Source organism: Dasypus novemcinctus, chromosome 2 (assembly GCF_030445035.2).
Source record: "Dasypus novemcinctus isolate mDasNov1 chromosome 2, mDasNov1.1.hap2, whole genome shotgun sequence".
Classification (NCBI taxonomy): Eukaryota; Metazoa; Chordata; class Mammalia; order Cingulata; family Dasypodidae; genus Dasypus; species Dasypus novemcinctus.
The window spans coordinates 169,463,277-169,477,876 of record NC_080674.1 but is presented as its reverse complement, the minus strand read 5'-3'; the positions used below and the strand labels follow the sequence as shown (position 1 = coordinate 169,477,876).

The 14,600-nt window shown below is 45.0% G+C and overlaps 1 long non-coding RNA gene across 1 annotated transcript; it reads right to left on the bottom strand.

Annotated features, from left to right (window-relative positions):
- Window positions 1-1,166: 1,166 nt before the first annotated feature.
- Window positions 1,167-12,966, bottom strand: LOC131274599 (uncharacterized). The gene is made up of 4 exons (XR_009181874.2): window positions 12,306-12,966; window positions 7,789-8,032; window positions 6,940-7,043; window positions 1,167-6,820 (listed from the first exon to the last, which is right to left on the bottom strand). It is a non-coding gene; the product is annotated as an uncharacterized lncRNA (long non-coding RNA).
- Between the last annotated feature and the right edge of the window lie 1,634 nt (window positions 12,967-14,600).

Below are 14,600 nucleotides of genomic sequence, written 5' to 3'. Positions count from 1 at the left end.
GTCTTTGGACTCATGCCAAGTACTTTTCTCCTCAGCCTCCTCGCTGAGGAACAAATTGCCTCTTTGCTCCCTCTAGTCCTAATTCCAAGGCACCGTCGCAGGGCCGCCACCTCTTATTTCATTCTCCACCAGCTCTTCCACCTCAGGATTCACCTCTCCAGCTCTCTCAACAACTCAGTTTCTGGAGGAATCTGATAAAATAAGAAAAAATCCCATGCTCATCTGTTAATGGCTAGTGGAGCCCTGATGGAAACCCACAGACCAGCTGCCTTCACATCCCTGGAAGATCTGACAGAGCCCTTCCCTTCCTTCCGGCTTCAGATCAGCCTCCAGCTGCCAGCATTTCCTTCTCCGCCAGAGGAAGTCTCTAGCTAATTAACGGCGTATCCCCAGAGGAGGCTTGGCCGGCGTCTGCGTTGGCTAACAGGCGGCAGCTGGCAGGTGCCAAAACCCAGGCACCGTTCACGTCTGTGACTCTGTCCGCATTCAGAAACCAGCCCAGAACAACAGGGCCGCCCCCCCCCCCCCCCGGGGCTCGGAGCTCCTCCGCAGGCACACAGCCCCCCGAGCCCCAACACTGCCTTCCTCTGCACCCCAACTAGTACCACCCCCCAGGCCCTCGGCGCCCGGATGGCCCAGACCCGCGACAGCTCCGAGGCGGCCTGGGTCCTCCCACTCCGTGCTGGGGCTGCTCGCCTGCTTGTGATGACCTCCCCCTTCTGCACCTGGCTTCACCCTTTACAGCTGCCAAGACAGATCAGGTGCCCCCCTCCCAGGAAGCCCTCCGGCCGTCTTCGAGGGTCTGGGCCATGGCTGTACTCTGTTAAGCACCGTCCACGAAGCATCTCAACCTGATAGTAATTCAAAAGGCAGAGTATTATTCTTCCAGTTTCACCAACGAAGAAACGGAATGACAAGCAAATGTCCACAGTACAGCAATAAATGTTGGAGGTGAGAGACAAGCCCAGGCGGTCAGATTTCAGGAGCTGTATCAGCTGTTTTGTTTTTTGATTTAGCCATATGTAGGCAATTTTATTAGAAATGTCTCATCAATAAATAACATTAATAAATTAAGTATGTTGTATTTATAAGGAAAATATATAACTTGGACCTGTGAATAATGAATAGATCAAATCTTTTTTTAAAAAAAATATGTTATTCTACAGACTAGTAAGTTTTCAAAACAAAACAATACATACCTTGAGGTAAAATCAGATGTGCAGATAGGAAAGGGCAGATAACAAAAAATGGACAGCTCTAATTTTTCCAAGTTAGGACATGAAAACGAAGTCAACCTCTGACTATTCCCAGCATTCTTTTATAAAAAGACATTTTTCCACAAAAAAATTATGTCTTACAGTGAAGTCTTTTCTGGTTTTTGATCAGAGTGAAAATAATATGAATGCAGCAGTAGGGAATGGAGAATACTTCTTCAAGAAATTTGACTTTGAAAAGGATGGAGGGGAATTGGGAGATGGAAATTTAAAGCAGGAAATTTTTGTTTGCTTTTGTGTGTAGGTGGGCTGATAATTACATATATTTAGAATTGAGGTAAGAGAAAAATAACTGATGGCTGAAGACACTGGAGCCAGTTCTAATGACTTGTACCTGGAGAAGCAGAAAGTCTTTGATCTGGAGAAGGATCCTGGCACCAGCTTTCCACAGACGTTGTTTCTAATCTGCCCCGTGGAATGGCAAACCCCAGGCCTCTGTTCCAGGCAGGAACTTCAGCGGGTTGGGGTTACTGCTGTAGCTGGGCCAGGATGCATCCCCGAGGTCTCTTCTGTCCTGGAAGCATTGTTTACAGAAGAAACGCTTCCTTTGGAATCAGCTTCTGACCTGATACGTGACAGGTCCAAACGTTTTGCCGGCACTTGTTTTACCTGCCAGATGTCGACATTTCTGGTGTGTCTAAAATGGGTCCACGTTGTCTCCAGGTGGGGTTTGCTGATGGGCGCCGCCTCAACCTCCAGGATGCTGTGCTCGTGTGGTCAAATTCTCCCTTTCTCCAGATCTTTTCCTTTTTAGGCATCAAGTTGTGCATCTCAAAATTGTAATCACCTACTCTCAAAAGTACTAGGACTACAGCACCCAGTATGGGACTTTCCAATCCTCTCAACACAAGGCTTTGGTTGAGCAGAAATATTTCCCAGAAATGACTTCTTCTGCAGCCCAACTGGACAGGGAGAAAGAAGTTTCCAGAAGAAGAGGAAAGAAAAGATCATGGGACAATTCTCTAAAGCAGCTCTTCCTCTGGATGAGGTGATTTGATCGCCCTCATCGCTGTGCTCACCATCACAACTAACATTATTCAGGCCCCCACTGTGTACCTCACAGAGTTCCAAGCCTTTGACATGCATTTGCACATTGAGCTTCCATAATAATCCTACAAAGTTTTGTTACTATGAGGTAGTTGTGAATATCTCTATTTTGAAGGCCTGAACACTGAGGCATGGACAGGCTTACTTATTCAGCCAAACCACACAGCAGACAATGCACATGCAATGCACTAAAATTACCCAGATTAACTGAGACATTAGTAATCTACCAACACTCCTTCTCCCTCTCTTCCATAATAACACAGGGTTATTGTTAAACACGGCAATGTGCCCAGCTAAAAAAAAAACAAAAAAACACCAAAGTAAAAGCTAAACCAGAAGTATTTTCCAACCTCCAATGCAGATAGGGCAGCCAATGAAATATAACTCAATATTGTTGGAATGCGACTTCCAGAAAAGGTATTTAAAGAGGGAGTACTCAGCTAGCATGTAGCCTTCTGCCTTTTTTCCTTTCTCCTACTTCCTCTTAGAAGCATGAAGTCTAGATATCCAAGAGTCATCTCATGAAGCAATCCCACAAAAAATGGCGGCGCAGCGGAGAAAAGGCTGGGTTCTTGATGAAAACACAGAGCTGCCTGGCCAGCTAGCACTGCCCAGCTCCAAACTTCAAGGAATTTGGAAGAAAGATAAGCCCTTTTCTTGTTTAAGTCACAGCAACTTTGATTCTTTATTTCTTGAAGCCAAGTGCAATTCCTGGCTCAGTTACGTGGCCATGCATCTGACCACCCGTGCCTCATTTGTGTCTGTACAGATGTACCTAGCACAGGATCATATTACTGATCTGAATTGACCCTGGATATTATTTTGCCATTTCTTTTCTCTTCCTCCCAGGTACAGACAAAGGAGCTAATACTACCCAAGAAGTTTCCCTCCTTAAGAGAAGGAGAAAGGATGGCATGAGGGAAGAAGGTTGGCTCTAAAGATACGAAGCACAGCCACCAGGATAAACCAGCCCAGCTTCCAATCTGCACAGGTCTGAGGAGGGCAGTGGCTAGCTGAGTGACAAAAACTACCTTTGCTCCTCTACCTGGGAAACCCAGGGCTAGCAGGCATATTAAACATGGAGAGTGAAGTCATCAGAGTACCTGAGATGGAGCTGGCTGTCAACTTATGCAAAACAGCCAGGCTCCCCTGTATTGCATTTTGAGGCACACTGGGAATCACCTCACTTCTCCACCTCTCCTCTCCATACCTGGAATCTGTCCAACAAGGCTGTGGATACCACAGTTATCTTTAAGGCTGTGCCTCTGGAATAATGAGGACATGGCTGTTGGGCAAGTCAGAAGAGTTAACCTCTGGGAATCTCAGTTTCCTCATCTGTAGATTGGAAATAAAACTACCTACCCCTATTTCCTTCAGGGAGCTGCTTAAGAGGGCCAAGTATAATGATGATGAGAACGCCCTTTTGTAAACCGTAAGACATTCTGGGGCCTCAGCTTCCACAACTATAGAAAGTTTCTTCCAGTTCCCAAATTCTATATTCATTACAAGCTTTTTTACACTAACAAATAAACCACTGATCCTTTTCTAAAATGAAAAATGTGGGAGGGGGGGTGGGGGTTCTGTAACAGTGAAAAGAGAAAGCCAGGGCTATGGAAGACAAAACACGTAAGAGACCATGCAGTTAGCATAATATGTGGCACTGGGCCATGGGAGGAGGGAAAGGACTTGGGTGTTTTTGTTTATTTGGTGGGGGACTCCTCTGAAGATAGAATATTCAAGCTCCAAATGTTCTTCCTTAGCTCAGACATTAACAAAAAAAAATTGTTTAACTGTAGTTAGTTCTTTTAGGGTTAGGGCACTAGGAGTTAGGAAGGGAGGACAGGGACTTTTGTTTTTTTCAGGACACAGTACAATAGTCATCATGAGTTTAGCAATTTATCGCAACCACATCTTGTGATTAAGAGCATCATTTTCTATTTTCAAATATTTAAAAATAACCTCCATGTTATCGTTTCTTTTAGATTTTCTAAATAGTTTCATCATTTGAAGTCTAGGTAAGAGACTAAGCTTAGTGAATGTTTTTAAATTCAGGAACAATTTTACTGAAAATTCTGGAGTGCTACTGAAAACTTTGGAATCCTAGTAACTTACAAAAGAAATATGCCTTTCCTTGGGGTGATTTTTACTCTGTGTGTGCACGTATGTGCACATGCCCACGCACGTGTTCCCCAAAGTGCACACACTCCATTTGATTTCTTCTCCACTTCTGTGCAGTTTAGAGCCGACAGCGCCCGACTTCTGGCAGGTCCATTCGGTGGATTTCAGGAATGGAAATCCCGCGGTGTGCGGAGAGAACTAACCTGCTTTGTGTCATCTTACCAGAAGTGTGCTGCCCTACGCTGGATGTTGACTGAAATCTAATCCCATCAACTTTTCCTGAGGTTGGGCAAGGTGCGGTCTCCTGCTATGGGCTTCCCTTTGTTCTTTTGAATCTGCTGCATTATCAGGGGTGATGGCATAGTTGTCTCCTGAGCGGTTGGCAGGACCTTGAAATAGCTGTTGTTGGTTGGTTGGAGTTGTCATGCACTGGGGGCAAAAGAAAAAGGAAGTCAGGTTTCTTTTTTCCTAAAATCTGTTCAACAGGAGGCTCTCTCTGCTGCAGAATGAGACTCACTGAGGGGACCTGAGAGTCGTGGTACTTGCCTGGTGAATCACCGTTGAGACGCAGAGTTGCCCGTGTTTTCACATCATACGATCCCATATTCTCTTCTAGAACATTTTCTTGAAAATGTCATCTTCTGCTATGCTTAAGATGGGACTTTTACTTCTTATACCTTCCTAGGTATTTTTTTTCTCTTTTTATCATGAATATATTGTTTTCACAACTTTTTAAAAGTATTGACATGGTTATGAGGCGCTTACAACGTGATTAAAATATTAACTACTTAAAATTGCCATGTTTTTTGTGTTTGTTTTTTTTTTCAATATGAGGCCATCACAAGATACAGAAACTCAGGATTTTCAGTCCAGTCATTAGGCTCCAGCCATCTCATTAACACCACAGTTGATAGGAAACAAGGCTGGGTAACTTGCCAGCTCCTGTCCCGCCCTGCCTCTGGCAACGAGAAAGACTAAGAATGGTTCCTTGCGTGTAGTTGCAGGGATGTTGGGCACAGATGTGTGAAATTCCATCATTTGTCAATCCCCCAGGTCCAAGAATAGGAGGGATGTACTTTAACCCAGTCAGAGCAGTAAGTCATGGGAAGAGTTGCACATTAGCTAATGTGCCCACGAGGAGAGATTTGCGTATGTGATTAGCTCATTGCCTCCACTCATTCCTCAATCTGGAGAGAATAGACAAAGATGTGCTCGTTTTAATGGAATGCAAAAAAAAAAAAAAAGTTAAATTTATAGCTCAAAAGGACCTGAGGGATGATCTAGTCAGGGGGGGTGTACACTAGAAAGCTCTGGTTTTATTTGTTCACCAGTGTCGTGATGTGTGTTCATTGAATATGCACCATCTATTTGCTCACCTTCTCCTCCTGGCTCTCTTATACCTGTCAGCCTCCCACAGTGCTGCATTATCTGTTTGGCCTCTTGAGTGGTTCTGCTAGGGGTAGTGCAGGACCCTTCGGTTAGGGCTAAGCATCTAAACAGATGACCAAGGGATGCTTACGAGGGGTGCAGGGTACCCCAAGGAAAAGAGGATGCCAAAAGGGATAGGAAAGAATTGGACAGACAACACAATCTCTCTGAGTCTTGGGGATTTCTTCTATAAAATGGAGCTAGGAGTAGCAGCTCTGCCACCACCTCCACCCAAGCCCCGGGTGCTGTGTGGGGTTGATACCAGTCATCTGGACACCTGATTCCTCACAAATGGGCTACTGAATGGCAGAGATCAGTCATCACAAACCAGCCAACAGCATCTCACTGGTTTCTTTTCCCTGCTTTGTTCTTTTGGAGAACAAGACATCCCACAGCCAGATGCTTGACGTGGGAGTTGTCCCTGGGTCTGTTCACTGTCTCCCCATGTACCCCTAGCCACCCAGTCATCTCAGCAACCCAGCAAGACTTCCGTCCATTGGAGACAAAACCATCATTTGACAGCACGGAGCGCCAGCATCACCGTGGGGCCTCATGAGCTGGGTGCCAGCTCCAGCAAGCCAGCCGCAGGACTCCTGGGTCCTGGGCCAGGGTCCTACGTAACTTGACTTGACAGAGCACCACGTCGCAACAGAAACCAGGAGGGCTGGCTGGGCCGAAACCTCACTGGAAAAGACTGACCTTACGTCTGAGCCCGCCTCTTCTTCCTCTCCCTCCTCATGATATTATCTTTCTTTGGATTTTCCATGGAATTTCCTTTCTTAACATTTGGTTCCTTGGGGTTTGGGTATTTTACATTAATTTCCTCTTTGTCACTAGGTTAATTTCACTCTTCCTTCCACCGCCTCCTCCCCCTGCACATTTCTTTTTCTTCCTCCTTTTTCTCTTCCCTGACTTCTTCCTGTAAACATTCCTTGAAATGCTTCCATAGAGACCTGTCAGAGAGAGAGAGGGAGAGAGGAGTTTGTGGGTTAAAAGGAAGAAATTTGGTGTCAGCTCTGAGACTGAAGTGAAAATTTGCCATTCAGGAACTGTGCCACTCTGGGCACATTACCTAGGGCACCCGAGCTTCCTCATCTTGACAGCAGATCCAGCAAGCCTCCTTTCACGGGATCCAGTGCAATGCTCTGTATGCAAAGCGTTGTCTTAGCAAAGTGCCTAGGATATGACAAACTTTAAATAAAATTTAGCTTAGGGGTAAACGTATTAACACGATCTTCATTCTTTATCATGGTTTAAATCAGTAGGACTCCAACTGTGTTCCTTGAAAGACTAAGGCTCCAAGTCTTGCCCGGAAAGGGAGGGTGGGGAGTGGGTGCCAACAAGCTGAACCCTACAACCCCTGCCCCCTTTCAAAACAGATTCTATTTTTCCTCCTTTTTCACATGTTGGATATGTGGGTAATATTCTCACAAAGGCTTCCATCGCTATACTTTTATGTTTCTGGAACTGGTTTAAGCTCTTTTTTCACCCGTTCTTTTTTCCAGAATTATTTCCAAATGAGAAAGTCCCTGGAATCTGACAGGTCCTTGTTCTACTCCCCATTGCTTCCTTGCAACTTGAACCGCCACCCCCATTAAAATGTAACTGACATTTCTATTCTGTAAGGAAGAGTTAGAGGCGTTTAGCCGCCAGCGGACTCTCTTGGGAGTTCTTTTCACAGGTCTCTGCCGATTGGATAGTGAATGACAGTTAGTAGGTACTTGGTTTCTTCTGAGGAAGGCCGATTGCCCATTTTCTTTACTATTAGAGGAATGTGGTTGCATCCAGAATTTCATGCAAAGGCCTGAAGTTTTGAATCAAATCTGACAACGCATTCTCTATACTAGGCAATGTTGTTTCACTACCTTAAAAAGTAATTTACCTTAAATCAGAAAAAAAAAAAAAAAAAAAAAAACCTGACCTTTTTGGAGGCAGACCAGAATGAAAGGTCATCTTTGTGACCTGTAACTCCTTTTGTGGCCTCCTCGAGGTGCAGGCCCTGGAACCCAATTCCCACAAACGTGTACAGGCTTTGACGAGGTTCAGAGTTTCTGTCCAGTCAATTCAGATGCCTCCTTCTGCCCCCAGATCCATGTTGCATCACCACATTTATATGGTGGTGTCTCTCTTTTGGTAAGGGAGGTAGGAAGTTGAAGGGAAGGTATCTAGGGAGAAGAGAAAAAATCTGAGATGTGTGACCCTCAGTCCTACATGGTTATTGGCTCCAGTCGTGCGAGCATGTGGTTTGAGGTGCGCCACTGTAAGATAATTTTCCTGAAAGATGATGTGCTCAGGCAGCCCTGGTCCAGGCCTCAGGAAATCAAGGGGGGCACGAGAACGCAGTCAATGACAGCATGACAATTTCACAGATCAGTGTATCCCTAGTGCTCAGCGCATTGCTGGCAGAAACTCAAGAAAGAGCTGCTGAGTAAAGAATGAATGAAGAAAAAGCATAGAAGCGAGCCGGTCTCCCTGCCTTCCCCACCTACCCCATGGCCGCCCACAAGGGGCTGCTAAGCTTTCGACTCCCCCACCGTTGCCCTCCAGTCCGTCCTCTACACTGCACCAAGCATGACCCATTGGAAACATAAATCAGGGCTCCTTACTTCCCTGCTTCAAATCCTTCACTGAGGATGTAAAATAGAACCCAAAAGCTTTGCCTGTGGGACCTAGCCCCTGGCTAGCTCAGAGGCCCCAGCTCTTCTCTTCCCCTCAATCTAACCATTCCAGCCACTCTGACCTTTGGCCTGTTCCCTGGGGAAGCCAAGCTATCCCTGCCATAGGGCCCTTGAATGCTCCTCCTCCAGATTTTCAAAGGAAAAGAAACTTTCTTGTCATTTCCATTTCAGCTCAAAGGATGCCTCCAAAGAGTGGTCTTTCTTGAACACCCAATCTTTTTTTTTTTAAGATTTATTTATTTATTTATTTATTCTCTCCCCTTCCCCCCCCAACCACCCCTGTCCCACCCCAGTTGTCTGTTCTCTGTGTCTGTTTGCTGCGTTTTTCTTCTTTGTCCACTTCTGTTGTCAGCATCATGGGAATCTGTGTTTCTTTTTTTTGTTGTTGCGTCATCTTGTTGTCAGCTCTCCGTGTGGGCGGTGCCATTCTTAGGCAAGCTGCACTTCCTTTCCCGTTGGGTGGCTCTCTTTATGGGGCGCACTCCTCGTGCGTGGGGCTGCGTAGCATGGCACTCCTTGCGCGCATCAGCACTGAGCGTGGGCCAGCTCCACACGGGTCAAGGAGGCCCAGGGTTTGAACCACGGACCTCCCATGTGGTAGACGGACACCCTAACCACTGAGCCAAGTCCGCTGCCCTTGAACACCCGATCTAAAACAACTTTCCATTCTTTATCCATCATATCACTATTTTCTTTTTCTGATGCTAAGCACTCGGAAATTATTGTGTTCATTTATTCACCTTAAATAATTATTGCCATTCTCTTGCACTAGAATATAAGCTCCTTCCCTATCTTGTTCACAATTGATGATTCACCGATGCCCACAACAGAGCCTAGCGCATAGCAGTCGCTCGAGAAATAGTTTCTGAATGAATGAATACATGCAGCCTTGGGCCCCTGAGGGCTCTGGGCAATACCAACTGAATTCTTTCATGAGGCCAGGGCATAAGAGGCAGCATATAGATGCCTCAAATAGCAGGGCCAGCAAGGAAGAAATGTGAGTGATGATAGCTAACCTCTGTAGGGCACTTAATATATGCCAGACTTTTTCCCAATTACAATTTATAATTTATTACCTCCTAATTCTCACAGCCACCTTTTGAGGTAGGCGAAGTTATTATTCCTATGTTATAGATAAGTAATTGGTTCAGAAAGGGTAAGCAAAGTACCCAAGGTCTAAAAGCTAGAAAATGAAAAATCAGAGAGTCAAACCCAGACTTCTAACCACTACACTACAACTGTCCCTCTTTTTTGTTGTTTTTTTTTAGAAATTTATTTATTTATTTTTTATTTTTTTTATGCCTCCCACCGCCCCAAGATGGCTCCCTTATCTGTCTGCTCATCTTCTTTAGGAGGCACCAGGAACTAAACCCAGGACCTCCCATGTGCGAGGCAAGTGCCCAACCACTTGAGCCACTTCCGTTCCTGTTAGTTGCATCATCTGGTTGCATCATCTGCTGGTTGTGGTGTCTGTTCATTGCAGTGTCTGCTTATTGTGGCATCTACTTGTTGCAGCATCTGCTGGCTGTGGCATCTGCTTGTTTTCTTTAGGAGGCACTGGGAACCAAACCCAGGACCTCCCGTGTGGGAGGTGGGTGCCCAGCTGCTTGAGCTACATCTGCTTCCCCACTGTTTCTCTTGAGCTGACTTTTTCAGGAGCACACGTGGGCTACCACCATCCCTAGGAAGAGACTACAGGTGGCCAGTAGAAGCATGAAACAAGCCAGGTAATATTACAGGTTGAATTGTGTCCCCCCCAAAAAAACAGGTTCAAGTCCTAACCCCCAGGCCTATAAATGTGACCTTATTTGGAAATAGGGTCTTTGAAGGTGTTACTGGTTAAGATGAGGCCAAACTGGATTAGAGTGAGCTCTAATCCAATATGACTGGGGTCCTTACAAGAGTTGGAGAATTGGACACAAGCAGATGCAGCGGAGCTCACCATGGGACCATCAAGGCAGAGAATGTTATGGATTGCTTGCAAGCCTTCGCCACAAGCCAAGAGAGAAGCACAGAACAGATCCCTAAAGATCTCAGGGGGAGCGCGGCCCTATTGACACCTCACTTTCAGACTTCTAGCCTCCAGAACTGTGAGACAACAAATTTCCGTTGTTTTAAGCCACTGAGTTTATGGTGCTTTATTACAGCTGACCTAGGAAACCAAGACAAGTATTGATTTCAATGTAAATACAAATGTGTCTTCTCCATACTGGCAAAGGTTGAAGCCAGGGGTATTTATACATGATGAATGATCTCATGATGAATGGAAAATGCCCTCACACCTGAGTTTAGCCCCTTGGCCAAAACCATGTCTAGTCAAAACCCATGTCCATAGCTGTAGCAATGCCAGGCAGTGCCTCTGCTGCCACCCTGGCTCCTGTAGCTCATAACCTGCACATCAGGTCCAGCCTGTTTTCTAGAATCCTCACAGCATGGCCCACATAAGCAATATCTTTTTAAAGATTTGTTTTATTTTTTTTATCCCCACCCCCCTTGCCACCTGCACTTGCTGTCTGCTCTCTGCATCCATTTGCTGCACGTTCTTCTCTGTCTGCTCGTCTTCTCTTCGCACCTTCTCTTTAGGAGGCACCAGGAACCAGTCCTGGGACCTCCAACATGAGAGAGAGGCATCTAGTCGCTGAGCCACCTCAGCTCCCTGGTTTGTTTTGTCTCTCACTGTCTTTCCTCTGTGTCTCTTTTTTGTTGCATCACCTTGTTGCATCAGCTCATAGTGCAAGCCAGCTCACTGCAGCATGGGCCAGCTCACCTTCCCAGGGAGGCCCCAAGAACCAAATCTGGGAACCCCTATATGGTAGGTGGGAGCCCAGTCACTTGAGCCACATCTGCTTCCCCACATAATCTATTTTTTTTATTATTACAATTGTGGCCAACATTTAAACTTGAGAGATTCCACATGTAAGTTGAAATTTCTGGCTTCCCTCAAAACAGCATTCAGAACTGATGAGGCTCGTCCCACTTTTGCACCTGGCAGAGTCAGCTAGAGCTGAATGGTGGCTGTTCCCCTGGAAAGGAACAGGTGATGCCAGTATATAGTCTCCACTACTTCCTAGTTTGTCCTTCGTACCCAGCCTTACACCTCTGCCTATGTGTACTAATTTACATTCGCTGTGCGGATTCTGGACACTTTAGTTTGTGATCTCTGGTAGGCATTCACCACCAATATGCCGTGAGAGCCCATTCTGTTACCATCCTACAACTCGACCGAACAGCCAAGAGCTCAGCCACATAACTGGGGTTCAAACCTGAACTCATCCCTGGCACTACCACTGGCTCTGCCGCTTGTCCTCACTACTCCACAGTTTCCTCAGATGTAAAATGGGAACAATAATAATATACACCTTGCAGGGGCAGTGAGAATTTTAATGGCACATAGTGAAGTGTTCAAGAAATGGTGGCCACTAATATCCTCGAATGACTGCTACATTTATAAGAAGAAAAATAACATTTGGCTTCACATTTTACAAAGCTCTTTTCTATACATTATCTTGTTTAAACTGCTCAACAGCTCAATGAGATATGTGTCATCACTGCCATTTTGCACATAAGAAAATTGAGGCTCAGAATGGATGATTTTTTACAATTGGGATCATATCACTATCAACTATTCATGGAGCCCTAATGTTGCTAGGCATTATGGAAATATGTTATCTCATGTTCTCTCCAGAGTCCTGCAAAGTGGGTACTGTTGTGCTCATTTAACTGATGAGGAAACTGCAGCCCGCAGCTCTAAATAACTTACCGAAAGTCACTAATTCTTTAGTGGCAGAGACAAGGATTCACTTCCAGGCCTGTAACAGCCTAGAGTCCAGCTTCTTCTACTTCATCATGCTTCTTATCAATAAAACCAAGATTCACACCCAAGTCATCTGTGACCAAACGTCAGCAGCAGTTCCAGTTTACCACTCTTCTCTGTATCATGTTATTCTCCTATTCAAAAACAAATCAATCAATTTTGAAATGGCCCATTCTATCCCAAACCTCCCCGTCTGCCTTTTTTTTTTTTTAATTATTTTATTTTATTCTTATTAAATTGTCTTTTTTTTTTTTTTAAAGATACATAGATCACAAAAAATCCCAGTCTGTCTTTCAGGTCTCCTCTACTTGGTATCCAACTTGTAAAAGTCTTTATACTAGGGGGTTCTTATCCTCTCCAGGGCAGTTAACCAGTTATTGTCACATGGCTCAACCTCCATGGGGGACCCAGACACAAGACCAGCAAGCTTACACATGAAAACTTGGAAGGATTCGCCAGAATCTTTCCACAAAGAATATTGAGCCTTCATTTGCATGGCCTTGGGGCCCTTAACTGTGTTGACCTTGTGAGTTTCAGTCTTAAAGAGATTGTACCCATAGTAATAGAGTTTAATTACAGTTAGAAGTCCAAAGAAAGCTCACCTTAATGTTGGGTTAAAAAATAGAGAAGTATTTTGAATATTGATTGTATATTGATTATCTTTAAAAAAAAAAAAACACTGAGCAATAACTTCTTCCAAATGTCGAGCACATGAAATAATAAAAACAGTAGCTAAATGTTTTGATGGGAGACTACTACAGCATATTTTAAATGTCTGATTCACTTGAAATTTGCTTTATACAATGATTGTATGATTCATACAATAATTCTTACTAAAATAACTTTGGTCTTGAGTGATTTCATAGCATCAGATTTTGATTCTAACAATACTAAAAAATGAAATGACTTCAGGCTTCCACTTTGAATGTAGAAAGATAATTAAAAGTTGATGCCACCTGAACAATAAGAAAGAAATCCAAAATATCTTTAAAATTATCATTTTTGCCATTAGGGAGATGAGGTTACTGTATGAAATGAGGGGCACGTGAACAATTTTAATTTTTGCATGGCATGTGAGGAAGAGATGGCAGCCATAAAAGCAAGCAAGGCCCTCCTCCACCCCTCCCCATGCAAGTGTCTCCCTCTCCTTCCCTCGCTCTCTCTTACGTGAGTTATAGCAACCGTTGCCTTGTGAATCAAGCACCGTAGTCACCGTAGTCCTGGCGACTGTTACCCATCAACAACGACTATTCCTCTCTTCCTCCTCCTCCTCCTCCTCCTCCTCCCCACCACCACCATCTCCATCACCCACCACCAACACCACAATAATCCACAGCCCAGAGACCATCATGCAGACATCAGAAACCAGGTCGGACACAGGTTCAACAGTGACTTTACAAACATCTGTGGCTAGTCGAGCAGCAGTACCTACACAGGTGCTACAGCAGGTACCAGTACAACAATAGGTACAGCAGGTACAAACTGTACAGCAAGTACAACACGTCTACCCAGCTCAGGCGCAGTATGTGGAAGGAAGCGATACTGCCTCTACCAATGGCACAATCTGAACAACAACTTATCCTTACACGGAAATGCAGATGTACAGCCAAAACACTGGAGGGGATTACTTTGATACTCAAGGGAGTTCTGCACAGGTCACTACCGTGGTCTCGTCCCACAGTATGGTGGGCACCGGTGGGATTCAGATGGGAGTCACAGGAGGACAACTTATCGGCAGCTCTGGGGGAACCGATCTGATCAAGAATTCAATGGAGAATTCTGGTCACTCAGTGACACACACAACTCGGGACTCCCCAGCAAGAACTGAAATGGCGATTGAGATGCTGCAAAAGTTGACGGTCTGTCCGCTCACAGAAGCTCTCTTCTCAATAGCCATCTTCAGTGGCTGTTGGACAATTACGAAACAGCAGAAGGAATGAGCCTTCCCAGAAGCACTCTATACAACCACTATCTACAGCACTGCCAGGAACACAAACTGGATCCGGTTAATACTGCATCTTTTGGAAAACTAATAAGATCAGTTTTTATGGGGCTACATACCAGGAGATTGGGAACTAGAGGAAACTCCAAGTACCATTACTATGGGATTCGTGTCAAGTCAGAGTCCCCTCTTTTTTTTTTTTTTTTTTTATTTATTTAATTTCCCCCCCTCCCCCGGTTGTCTGTTCTTGGTGTCTATTTGCTGCGTCTTGTTTCTTTGTCCGCTTCTGTTGTCGTCAG